The following is a 12,557-nucleotide window of genomic DNA, read 5'->3' on the forward strand; positions in this document are numbered from 1 at the left end:
TGTGTGTGTGTGTGTCTGTGTGTGCTTGTGTGTGGGAGAAAGAGATGTGCACACATCTGTGTGAATGCCAGAGGTTGGCACTGCTGCCTTCCATCATGCTCCATCTGAGCCAGGGCCTTTCACTGCACCTAGAGCTTGCCAATTGGCCATGCTGTTTGGCCAGTGCACCACTGAGGTCTGCCTGCCCACGTCCACTACCCTGGCTTATGAACATGTATCTCCACACACAGCTTTTACATAGGTGCTGGGGATCCAAACTCAGCTCTCCACACATGTACGGCGAGCACTCAGTGCACCACTGAGCCACGTCCCAGCCTTTGAAGCCTTTTTTCATGAGTAAAATTGTACAGAAACACAATCACACACATTCACTTGTATCTTATCGGCGGCTAATTTTGAGCTGTAACAGAACCATGTGGCTTGCGAAGTGTTTACTGTCTGCCCTTTAGAGAAAGAGCTAGGAGAGCTGACAGCTCGCCACTTCATACATGTTTTATGTCTCTGTCTTTATTTCATTTGGAAACATGCAAGAATGCTGACTGAGGTGAGGCAGGGCTGATGAGGAGCTCCCTCATTTCAGATGTTCAAGACCGTCTTGAGTTTTTTGCCTTCTTCATACTTTGTCTTTTGAATATGCCGAGGTTTGGATAAGAGTCTCCCAAAGATTCATGTGCAATGTCTCATGAATGAAATCCAGTCCATGGTGCTATTGGGATGTGGTGGCCCTTTAAGAGGTGGGTTGATGGAAGGGGGCGGAGTCACCGGGAGTCTGCCAGGCCAGGCCGGGGAAGCTGCCCAACCCCACAGGTAAGTGACTTTCTCTCCCCATAGGGTCTGGTCTTGAAGCACTATGTGTCACCACAGTCTCAAAAGCCATGGGGCAAACTGACCGCGGACTGAGATCTCCCAAATACAATCTAGAAGAAACAACGAGTTAGCTTAGCTCTCTGCTTCCTGAGCTTCCTTTGTTCTTCTGTGTTCTTTATTTTGTTGCTTGATCTATGTTGATAAGCACAGAGGTTTGAACCTGTGACAAGAAAGAGGGTATCCAGGTCAGTGTCCCCCAGGGACGCTCCTGGTTCCTGCTGGAAGCAGAACCATTCCCTTCTTGCTGCTATCTTAGGGTATCAGAAAACAACCAGAACAATCCAAAAATTGTTGGAAAGACAAGATAAAATCAAAGTTGGTAATTTAAGAGTCTTTTTTAACAATGAATTAGTTCAACAACCCCCTCCTCACCCGAGGTTAGCATTTCACTGTCAGCATGATCAAGAGACAACCAACAAACCCTTGTTTGTATAACACAAGTGATGGCAAGCTCATTGCACTCCAAATTGCTCATTCGATTTCTGAGCATTGCTAATGTCATCATTTGCTCCCCTGATGGAGCCGAGGTCGGTTCCCCTTAGGGCCACCCACAGGAGGATGAAGCCTGGCTCAACAATTCAGTCATGCAGATAATGGCACACTCAGTTTACTTAGGAGGATCTTTTTGTTTCCAGTAGCCGTTCCACTGAGTCCTCAGCTTCTCTACTCGTGGAAGTCTCATGTGGGTCTGTTTCAAAAGTGTGACCTGGCTCACACAAAGTTAAAAGTCTGGCCTGATTCAGTACTGCCCTAAGAAAAGCCGTTTGCTCAAAGGTATTTGCAGAGGAAGGAAAAGGTGGGTTTCAGCCACTTGGTTCTGTTCCGGGACACTGAGATACAGTAAGCAAGAAAGATCCAGCCCGGCAGAGGGCAGAATAAATCACTCCTTTGTTATCAGTTCTTTCTATGACTTTCTTATAGAATTTGAGTGCAAACGGAGCCATCTTAGCCCCTTACCCCATTTTGCAGATGAGGAAGAGTAAGTGAGTCCCAGAACGAAGAATGGAATCAGCAGCAGAAGAGAAAACACTGAGGCCTGAGCCTTGAGGCTTTCACTCTCAGTGTGGGCTTACCTTCCAGCCATGCTTCCTCTTGTCCCCTAGAATTTGGAGATTCATCTTCTTCCCCTTGCCCCAGTTTCCCCAGACCCATCCGGACTTCAGGAATCACCAGCCCCAGCCGTGGGCTCTTCTCAGACCCAGAGCTCAGCACACGCCCTAGGAGTGAACTTGTCCCCATGGAGACAAGATTAAAGGAAGATGTTAATATTCAAGCAACCTTGCTAAACAAGCAAGTCTTTCAGGGTGACTATTTATTGCTATTTACGATGACAGATCATCCTTCTGATTTTCCCCAGCACATGTCTCCAGAGGAAATTAGATACAGTACTTTCCTTAAGCAGGGCCAGGAGAAAATGTTTCTATAAATACTTAACAACTTGTCAGGGGAGATTACAAATATTGGCACGTCCTTCACAATGTCATGTTGGTTATTGAAGCTGTTAGAAGAAATCACGATGGTTTATTTCCTTCCTGCTCGAAGGTAGCACTCTATTTTCTGAGGCTAGAGAAAGTGCTTCTGAAAGCAGAAACTCAGACCTGACTCAATTCCAGGACTCCTGTCTGCCCACAGCCTCTTCCTTCACCCCAGGCTAGCAGGAGAGTGGGCCTGAGGTTGGAGAGCCCCACCGACTGCAGGGAAACCCATTCGCTGCTCATCATCCAGGCTCTTCTGGTGCTGATGAGCCAATGACACATCTCAAGGTATCGCGAAGACAGAATGAGATGCCGTATGAAAGTCCAACTCAAAAAGGGTGAACCACAGTGCAGCTCTGTTCTCTCCCCTTCCCAGACTAGAAAACTGCCCTGAGTCCCAGGCAGGAGTTGAACTAAACTCCGTTTTTTACTTCCGGTGTTGCCCAGAAGAAATTTGACAACAACAAGAATAATAAATGAAGCTCTCATTCTCTGTTTCTCTCATTCTGTCTGTCTCTGTCTCTGTCTTTGTCTGTCTGTCTGTCTGTCTGTCACAGACACACACACACACACACACACACACACACACACACACACTCACACACACGATAGCGTTTCCTGACCACGGGTGATGGCACAGTGGATACACTTTGCTAGACAAGCATAAGGACCGGAGTTCAACCTGTCTTGAATGAACCTGCATAAGAACGCTGGGCACAGTGGAGCACACTTACAACCCTGTGCTGGGCTGTGCAGACAGGAGTATTCCAGGACACACTGACCAACGAATTCATCGATGAGCGTCTGGGCCAAAGAGAGCCCTGTCTCAAAAGGAGATCGATGCCGTTCCTGAGGAAGGAACCAGAAGCTGTCCCCCGGCTTCCACGGGCATACTGCCACACATGCGCATGCGCACACAGAAAAGATAGCATTTCTCGTTCTCCCTTGATGAAGGGAGACATTGTTCCAAGGGCTTCCGGTAGACTGAATTACTTAACCTTTGCAGGAGGTGCTCACAGCACCCTTCTTTTGCAGGGAGAAAATCCAGGCAGCCTGACACACTCCAGACAGCACATCCAATGGGATGGACAGGCGAAGGCCCCAGCCTGCGGCTCTCACACACAAGCCTTCTGCTGCATCGCCTCAGGAGAAGGGCTGCCCTCCTCTACAGCGCTCTTCCCTTCAGGTTCTGGAGTCTTACCGCTGTGGGTCTGGACACAGATTTTTCATTTATCCCACTCAGCACTCAGGAAAAGTTTTGGTCCGTGGCATTTCTGACTCTTGTGTGCTGTTGAGGCACCAGATATCAGTTACCTCTGATGATCCTTCAAGAATGGCTGGAGCCCAGTGGCTTTCAAGGCAGCAGCTCTGTGTGTCTTTTTATAGCGTTAACCCAGTCTCATCTCTCTCTGCACCCCCCCCCCCCCCCCCGCGCTCTGCCTGATCTCTGAATTCCAGCTTTGCTCTTTGGCTCTGTCCAGCATCCGGTTGGTTTCCCTACTGAGTTTTAAATTCCCATGAGCGTTCTTTTCCATTTCTGATTGACATGTCTGTGCTGCCATTTCAGCTCCATCTAGGCTGCTATTTGTTTCTGACCTCAACAAGTCTCCTATGTGCCTGTTCTGTGGTCCTTCTCGGTGTGTCCTACTGATCCATAGTTCCTCAGATGCACATGATCCCTGTTCTCGTTAGGTTATCATGGTGACTGCCCTTCTCTGCTGCTTAATGTCTCCCCATTGGGAGGTCATTTTCTGGGTCCTGAGCCAAGCTGGGCTCCCGTGAGAAGCCCCTGGCAGCCTCTGCCACAATCCTAGGCCCTGATCCCCTTAGCACTCAAGTCCAGAAGTTTCTGGTGCTACCTTGAGGGGGTAGGAAGTGGTTTCCATTACTCAGAAACCATAGACCTGCAGAGGGCTGTGTGGTCCTAGCCTCGCTGGCTGCTGTTAAACTGCCTGCACTCCTGCTTCTTTTAGAAGCCTTGCTTTAGAAACTGAGTATGTGGGTGCATTTTCCTCAATGCTACAAAGAAATGAGCACACACTAGGAGTTTGATTGCCTTAGTTGACCAACTTTTATTCATCATTAAAACACACAGTTCAATAGTTCTCCACCTTTGAGTGTGGGGGTATGTTCCAAGAGCTCTCTGAAGCTGAGAATAGCACTAAGCGCCGTATAAAGCTCTGTTATAATTCCATAGGAGACCTGACAGCTGAGTTAGCTGCTACGTCACCCATGAGTAGACAGAGCATACAGGGTGGATGTGCTGGACAGAGCCATGACCACAGCTTGCTGGTGTGGAGCAGGGTGGTGTGAGCTCTGGTAAGGATACAGGAAATGCACAGCTTAAAAAGCGTGTTTCTTACTTCTAGAACTTCCTGTCTGGTATTTACAGACTGTAGCTGAGAACAGAAAAACTTTTCAGGGCAATACGTCCTATAAGTAGGCCTGTAGCACATGCAAAAGCATATATGTAATATCAGTCATAAAGCATTGTGAGGTGTGACGATCAGGGCATGTACCTGTGAAAAGACTCTGCAATAGCCACTGGAACGAGACCAATACTGCGGTAGCCACTGTGGGTTTCTTCCAGATCCAGCCCTTTACCACTGCCAGGTACCCACTCATGGGTAGTTTCTGCTCAAAGAATGGATCCTGTGGGGAGTGGAGAAAACCTTGACGGGGGCGTGGCCATGTCAAGGACCCCAGTGCCTCAGTCCCATGGGAGTGACATAACCTTCTCTATGTGAAGGTCAGAGAGATAGCAAAAAGCCTTCCTCTGATCTAAATGCCAATGTTGGCAGTGTGTGCCAAAACCAGCCACTGTAGCTTCCTTTTCAGCACTGAGAGCGACCTGGGACTGATTCCCTACGAAGACGTCCTATTCGCCTACCTAGTCCCTCCCCCGCTGTTGTTTATGATAAAGATGGTTCTGGGCTCTTGGTGATGCTCCTTCAGAATGAGCACAGTTCAGCTGACCCTGCTTTTCCATTCCTGTCTGTATGTCTTTCCTTTCTTCATTTCCTCGCCACCGACACAGGTTTCCAAGACCAAGCCAGGCAGAATTTGGTGTGTTGAAGCAATCTGCTAGCCATTCACACAGTAAGTTCTAGACTCTTGTGTACATCATACCTGCAGTGCCCCTCCGGACCTGGTGGGGCCAGGCCGCTGTGCTTCCTCGCACACCCGTACCATCCCTGCCTCGGGACATCTGCGCTGTACCAGAACAAGACAGCGATGTGAGACACGCGGGAGAGCCTTTGCAAGCAGAGGAAGCTTAAGGGTGCAAGTGGAGCCGTCAGCAGCTGCGGGACTCTGCTTGGGGCATTGCAACCCTGCAGCAGGGTCGGGAAGGTGCCCAGGATTGTCCTGAGATGTTGAGTATCATTTTCTAACGTGTCTGTTCAGCTGGAGGTCCTAATTAAACAAAGGACAAGACAGATCTGCGCTGATGTCTTTGATAGGGGAGAGAGCCAGCGCAAGGCAAACCGGCCATTTATCAAGTATACACCCTTGCAGTGCTCAGCAGGTTTGGGGCCATGTTCATAAATCATCTTTTTTTATTATTTAAAAGCCACTAGCACCACCCAGCAGAGCCGCTTGACTCATCTCTCTCTCCAGGACTTGGCTTCCGTGGGCCTACACAATGGACCTGGTTATTTTTAGCTATAATTAAAATCATAACATACGATGTCATGGCCCCCATTTCTGCTGACTGATGTGCAAGTAGAATTTTTTTCTCTTTTTTCATTAAACTGACTGTAAAACCTTTTTAATTTGGGGATATTTAGAGTGTTCAAGGAGAAAGCTACCCTAACATTCATGCCAGATGACAGCTAGTCAATGAGGAGAAAGGAGAAAACACACACACACACACACACACACACACACTGGCTCTGCTGATCCCTCTGCTCTTGCTGCACTAAATTACAGAATTAATAGGCTCTTAGGAAAGACTGACATTCCACTACTGTGAGAAAGACAATTAAACGTGGAAACCCACTTTCCCAACCACACTTAATTTTAACGGAAGGCTTTGCGACTCTAAATCTCTCTCCTGCCTCTTCCCCATAAGTCTTCGGAGGCACCTAGAATGCTGGTGAGTCTGCCCCTGCCGCTCTGCTTACCTGTTCAGACCACATTTCTCCCAGAAACTTCTGAGATCAGGGGGAATTCTAAATCTTGAGAAGTTTCAGTAGCTACCTAGGAGGCCTTCCTATTCCTGGCTGAGACCTTTCCACCCTAGCCAGATTTATTCTAGCGGTGTTCACAACACCCCAGCCACCCTGGAGACTTCGGGGAAAGGGAAGGCTTATTGTAGGACATCTAGTCTAAGAGGGACACAGGCAAGTGCCTAATCCCTTGTTGGCAAGTAATCCTAAGACTCCCAGGGAATGCCCCAAACTTCAGACCCTCTGTGTGACTGGTTTTCCTATGAAAACCTGTCTATCATAAAGGCTAAGTTATAAATTAGATGCGTTAAAAGACAACAAATACACAATATAAAATATACAATATATTATAATAACGTTATATGAACGTATCCTGCTTCTCAATATCTTATGGTACTTTTATTATACCATAATAAGATGGGTGCGTGAGTAGCACATACAGTGTGGAAACACTGAAGATGATTCACAGAGCATGACAGCCTGAGATTTCACCAGACTGCTCAGAATCACATACATGCTGCTTATGAATTTCTGTGGAACTGTCTATTTGGAGGCTGTGGTTGACAACATTTGAAATAATGCAAAATGAAACCACAAAGAGGGCCCCAGAGCAAGACTGGAGGAGCTAGAGGCTCTAGAGGAAAGCTGACTGACTTACAGGTGACTTCCTGTGTCTCTGCACCATATTTCCACATGGTGGCTCATGGCTAGCCTGGTCAAAACAGCAATTGCTGAACAGATCCTGGATCCACTCAACGAACTTCTTTGTCAAGTCTGTTGAGGTTATGCATCTAACTCAAATTAGGCTGCTCTCTGCTCCGTGGGCTCCTGTGATTAATTGCAAAGAAAACTCCTTTCTGAAGGGAAGGGAAGGGTTTTAAGGTCCTCCTCTTCTCCCAGCTGCTTGGCAGCAAAGCGTTTGTCACATTTTAGTACTTTAACCAGCAGTCATTTCTGACTAATACCCAGCAGCAGACATGGGGGACGATTTCCAAGATGATGGATGTTCCCCTTCTTATCTTTTGATATCTGGAAGTAGAAAATTTCAAGGAAAAAGGATTTTACACCAAGATGACCATAAATCTCATTGTATTCACAACAGAAGGCTGACCAGAGGAGTTTATTAAATCTGTAAAGGATTTGATGTATATCAAACTGTTACATAAAGTCAATACTTTGGAGAGAAGCAGACAATAAATACTCAGCAAGAGGCAATATTTCTATCAGGGAGAAGGCAATCGCATAAAGATTAGGGGGAGCAATTTCAATATTGTGCCTCTCTGCAGTAAGGAGACAGGCTTGTTTTCTGGAATGATCTTGAGACAGACAATGGCTGGGGGCTGGGCAGGTAGGCCTCTTGGTTCAGATAAGCCCATCAGACATCCCAAACTGGTGTTGGAGACAGAACATTTCTGCTCTTTTTCACTTCCCTGGAGCACCGACAGAACAGGTATATAAAGACCTGGGATTGTTAAAAAAATGATTCAAGTTAAATGACATCATAACGGTGGGCACCATCTAAGCCAGGGCCCCATCAGGATGTGCCCTTCTAGGCCAAGGCATTGCGCTTTGCCCACACAAGCATGAAGCTATATGGGTGTGCCGAAGGTTGACAAGCCGAGGACAAGCCAAGAGAAAAGGCCTTGGGGAAAACTGTCTAAATTTCCAGGCTTCAGACCAGTGGGAAAATAAATCCTGGGGTTTACGTCGCCCTGTCTGCACTATTTTGTTACTCCCCACCCCCGGGAGTGGCCCCCTGGGGGAATGGCACCCCGAGAGAGGATGGGACAGTGTGTGGCGACCTCCTGGAAAGGGTGCCTTCACCTTGCACCTGCAAGATGCTCCCTTGGCCCCAGGGCCACACGCAGACTGGACATACAGCACAGTTCTCCCAGAGCACCCAGAGGCCGCACCTACTCATCCTGTGTGCTTTAAGACATGATCCTGTTCAAGTCTTCTTCTTCATTAATTGATTTATTTAATCACTCTAAACCCTGATCAAAGACCCCTCCCTTTCCCAGTCCCAACCTTACATCTCCCTCCCCCATTCACTCTCCCCTTCTCCTCAGGGAAGGATGCCAACCCACCCTGGCACATCAAGTCTCAGCAGACTAAACACTTCCTCTCCCACTAAGGCCACATAGCATTGTTTAATTTCTTAAGAAAATCTACATATGGAATCCCCGATATTTGCTTGGTAAAGACAGTCTACACTGTAGTGCAGGCCAGGCTATAACTCATGAGTTCTTTGCCCCCACCGCCCTAGTGCTGGTATTCAAGTATGATAGTATGTCTGGCTCAAACTTTAAATAGTGATGATTATCCCATTCCCATGTGGAAACCTTGATGTTCAAAAATACTGAATCACATGAGGTCACACTGTGTGCCTCAGACAGACAAGCTGTATCCAATTCCAGTGGTTTCTAGAATGCCGGTTTGTTCACTCTGGTGAATTAAAGTCATCTCTTTAATTCTAGTAAGATGTCTAAGACTTGGAGTTATAATCTCCAAGATCAATAATCCACAAGGCAAAAGAGAAAGTTAGCAATCTATGTGGACAGGCTGCCTCCAGTATCCTAAGCCTCTGGCTTTTAGGACATGTTCAAACTGTCCTCTGCCCTGTCTGCTCCTGACCCACAAGCCAAGTGTGAGACTGAGTGTGCTTTGGGAGAGAGGAATCATTTATTTCTCTTCACCTATTTATTTTGAATGAGCTCACTCTTCTCTCCCTAGCATGAAAAAAATGAATGAAGGTAGTTTTCCTGGTGAACCACAGTGACGGTAAGAAAGCTGAGGTAACATCGCAGACCGGGCACACCTCCGGGAGTGGGTATGTCCTCCTGCCTCTCCATGTCGGATTCAGCCTTCTCTGAAGCTCTAGGGGCAACCTGAGGTTAGGGCCATGGCTCTGTGTCCTGAGGCCCCTGCGCCCACTGTGAGCATGCCCAGTGGGGAGTTGACACACTCTCCCTTCTAGACGCTTCTCTTGAGGATGCTGCCTTGTTGGCATGGCTAGGCAGACCCATCCTTGGAATCCAGTGTCCTTTCTGGGTTAGGATTTCTTTGCTGCTTCTGGGTTCCCACTTGAGGAGGAGTCACTGTTGCCAAAGTTGGGTTGCACAAAACCACAGCTTTTCTTCCCTGGGCCGGCAACCCTCCCCAGGCTGGTGTCTGAGGACTGAGTACAGCAGCCACTCTGGGGCCATAGATCTTTCTTTCTTGTTCCTAGACTCCAAGGAAGATTTCTTGCTAATCTTTGTTCCAAACACGATCTTGTTAACTTCCCCCTGGTGTCCCATGCTGGCTCCTCACAATCCATTTTCTACCTTGTGTCCAGAGGAATATTCTAAAGTGGTCCATAGCCTCTAATGACCTTCAGGTGACACTCAAGATTCTCCTGGTGTGATCCTTCTTGTCTCAGACTGGATCCCAGCTTTCCTTGTCACCTCCTCCCCTGTGGCAGCCATGCATTCACCCACACAGGTTTTCCTGATCTGTCGCTTATCTGTGGGACTCAGAACACAACTCTCCTTGACTCCTGCTCTCCCACCCTCTGCATAACCCTACTTATCTGTCAGCATTCACCTTAGATACTGCTTCCTCTAGGTTTGAGCTAGAGCCTTTGATTCCCAAAGTACAGCATTCCATGTTCTCCCATGATCCATTACTCTTTTCTCATCCCTCTTCCCTGCAGACTATGAGCTTCACAGAGTGGGGATATGTTTGCCACTAAGCTCCCTCACTCCATCCTGCGCTTGGCTAGCAGTAGTGTCTCAAGAGTTTGTCATCCTGGCCTGTGGACTCCAACATCCAGGGACCTCAAGATTCAGGGAATGAGGCAATAACCCTTCAGTGTGTCCGACTGTGATGGAACCCTGAACAGATGCAGAGAGAAGCTTCATTTCACTTTAATAAAAAGAAAAAAAAAGTTGTCTGTTTGTGTGTACATCAGCCCTGGACGCACCCAGGAGTGAATTGCCCTGGGTCTTGTCTCCCTTAGGAAGTGTAACTGGAGATGCATAGATTGGAATGTGCTGAACTGACCTTTCCATGGTCCTGCTAGTTAGTTTGGGGTTTGGGACGTGGTGCTAACCGGGCAGAGCTACAGGGTGGACATGACCCTGGAGACAGCATTGTCAAAGAGTGAAACAAAGCCCAGCAGCACTGTCTTCCAATGGCTGTGGCACTAGACTAGCCTGGAGGGTGACGGCCATAGCCCCAGTGCCCCATGGTCCAGATCCTTGCTCCTCTTTCACTAATCTCTGCTGCCAATGTCATTTGTCTTGGTAAGTGAGTAGATAGAAAGACCAGAAACACACAAAGAGTTCTGGAATTCCTCCAGGTACCGAGCTGGCACTCAAACCACATATGTGCCTTGGTAGAGTAAGGTATGTTCCCACTGCATGGCTTAGCATGCTGAGGCTAATTACGTCAATACGCAGATGCTGGACTCTGGCTACAATGCAGGGTGTGCTGTTTCCTGTTGGCAGGTAGAGCAGTCTGTGCCTCTTGATGGCTGGAAAGTGGGACAGAGAAATGGATGAGTCGTAGCTGCGAGGTGATGGAAAGCGTTCCCAGCAGCCTCAGAGGACAGGTAGGCTGGAGAACCTGCCACTATATTCATCACACATGGCTGCAGGTGAAGAATATTCATGAGCCTGGGTGGAGAGAACAGATCACTTCCTCAGTGAACGCCCTTCAGGGGCATCTAAGTTGTGGGGGTCCTGGGTCACCCTTGGCCGTTGGACTGTACATGGCACTGGTATAAATCATGCTCCCAATAACCTCTCGGGACTCCCTTGTATGAACCAGAGGCACCTCCATGGTTTACACGTTATAGGCAGATGGCAGTTAGAGGGGAGAGAGTGTGCAGGCTGCGGGCTCTCAGGTGGGGTAATGGCAGGTATTGTCACCATCGGAAGGGCAGCACTTCCGGGCAGAATCTCTGTACCTGGAGCCTGGACTGTGACCTGGAGTTACCCAAATGGCTAGGATTTATGACACACTTTTAAAAAGTAGGTGAAAGTGTCAGAAAACCAAGTCCCCTCAGGATTACCGTCTTAACTCAGGGTGGAAGGGGTGAACTTGATCCTGTAGCCCAGGAGGGACTGAGACTCAGCCTCTCTTTCACCGCCACCTCCTCCACATCACTAGTAATCCCTGTTGTCACCTCAGATGTCAGCGTCATGTGGGGGCGGCCATGTTCCGTGGTTCCTGTTCCCTGCTAGGATGAGGCTGTTGTTTTTTCATCTTGTGAGTGTATCTGATACGTGTGTGCCTGCGTGCCTGCATGCACATGCATGTGGGCGTCTGTATACCTGTGTGCACGTGTGCCTGCATGAGTGCTTGTGTCTGTGTGTGTCTCTGTGTGTGGCTGTGTGTGTGTGCACGTGTGTGCCTGCATGAGTGTGTGTTATACCTAGGCATGCATGTGTGCACATAGGTATAACCTGTGAAGGTCAGGAGTTGCCCTGACATTACACCTTGCTTTAGATGGGTTTCTTGCTTACAGTTTCTGTGCCATGCCAGCTGTCTTTTGTCTTCCTCTCCAGTCTCTGCATTCCAGTGCTGGACCACAGCTGTGTGCTAGCCTCCAGCTCCATTGGGTTCTGGGGTCTGAACTCAGGTTGTCACATTTGCAGGGCAAGCACTTGACTCACTCTTCCACCTCTTCAGCTTAGGGAAGTGCTATGCTTGCTGCATCCGAGGCTTCAGCTGGTGGGAAGCATTCAGGGTGAGGCCAGCAAGGAGGGCTGTGGAGACACTGATTACCATAAGGCTGCCTGTGTTTCACTGGCTGCAAGCTGGAGATGGATCCTGCTTCCATGTCAGCATCAGGACAGATGCTGGGGTGCAGCATAGTTGGGGGTTAGAAGATCCTAAACTGGAGAGCCAATGTTGTTGGCCAAGGCAAGAGAGGTTGGTGTCGGTCAGTGCTGAGCACAAGAATGCAACCAGGACCCGCCCTTTGTCTCGATGTGTGCCCAGTGGATGTGGATAAAGCCCAAGGCAGGGATGACAAGGAAAGAAGACCCTCAGTTGTTAG

This window comes from Psammomys obesus, unplaced genomic scaffold, assembly GCF_907164565.1.
Source record: "Psammomys obesus unplaced genomic scaffold, mPsaObe1.curated_primary_1811, whole genome shotgun sequence".
In the NCBI taxonomy this organism is placed as follows: Eukaryota; Metazoa; Chordata; class Mammalia; order Rodentia; family Muridae; genus Psammomys; species Psammomys obesus.